This window comes from Microtus ochrogaster, chromosome 26 (assembly GCF_000317375.1).
Source record: "Microtus ochrogaster isolate Prairie Vole_2 chromosome 26, MicOch1.0, whole genome shotgun sequence".
NCBI lineage: Eukaryota > Metazoa > Chordata > Mammalia > Rodentia > Cricetidae > Microtus > Microtus ochrogaster.
In genome coordinates, this window is record NC_022025.1 from 15,317,208 (window position 1) to 15,318,154 (window position 947).

Here is a 947-nt window from a genome sequence, read left to right on the forward strand (position 1 = left end):
TTTTAAATTTATTTTTTAAGACAGGATCTCTCTGTCCTGGAACTTGTGTTGTAGATCAGACTGGCCTTGAACTCACTAAGACTCCCCTGCCTCTGTCCTTTAACCCTCAGTGCTGGGATAAATGACATGAACCACCAATGCCCATCTCATTTTAATCAGTTTTAAGTGCAAATTATTATAAGACGAAGCACATGTGGTGCAGATTTAACTACGTAGTTACCAAAATTGGAGGGGCTGGAGAGATGGCTCAGAGGTTAAGAGCAGTGCCTGCTCTTTCAAAGGTCCTGAGTTCAATTCCCAGCAGCCACATGGTGGTTCACAACCATCTGTACTGAGATCTGGTGCCCTCCTCTGGCGTGCGGGCATACATCAAGGCAGAATGTTGTATACATAGCTACCAAAATTGTTCACTGCCCACAAATGAAATTTACTTATTTATTTTGCAAGTCCTTCTATATAGGCCCTGGCCAGCCTGCAAACCACGGAGACCAAACCAGATTGACCTTGGAGGAGTCGCATGACCCCCTGCTTTTGCCTACTGAGATTACAGGCATTTACAACTATGCCTGCTCCCAAACTGAAACTTAAACCAACAAATAATTCTCTGTTAAAGTAACCTAATCTTTCTATGAATATGCCCATTCTAGGCACCGCAAACGGATTAATTCACAGGCTCCTTATCTTTCAAAACTGGATCTGAAGAACAGTGTTTCTGATGGCTGTAAGAATCTTTGGAGGGAGGGACAAAGACCATTTATCAGGAGAAACACTGTACAGTATTTGTTCCCCACTTCTACAGTCCTTGTTCTCCTAGCCAGCCCTCTCTCTGTACCAGCGATCCTGTACCCTATCAACACACACAGGAACAGACCAGTCCTTGTTCTCCTAGCCAGCCCTCTCTCTGTACCAGCGATCCTGTACCCTATCAACACACACAGGAACAGACC

At 44.7% G+C, this 947-nt stretch overlaps 1 protein-coding gene across 1 annotated transcript in view; it reads right to left on the reverse strand.

Moving 5' to 3' along the window:
* Pus7 (pseudouridine synthase 7) overlaps positions 1-947 on the reverse strand; it is a 46,634-nt gene that overhangs the window by 16,545 nt on the left and 29,142 nt on the right. The window lies entirely within an intron of this gene.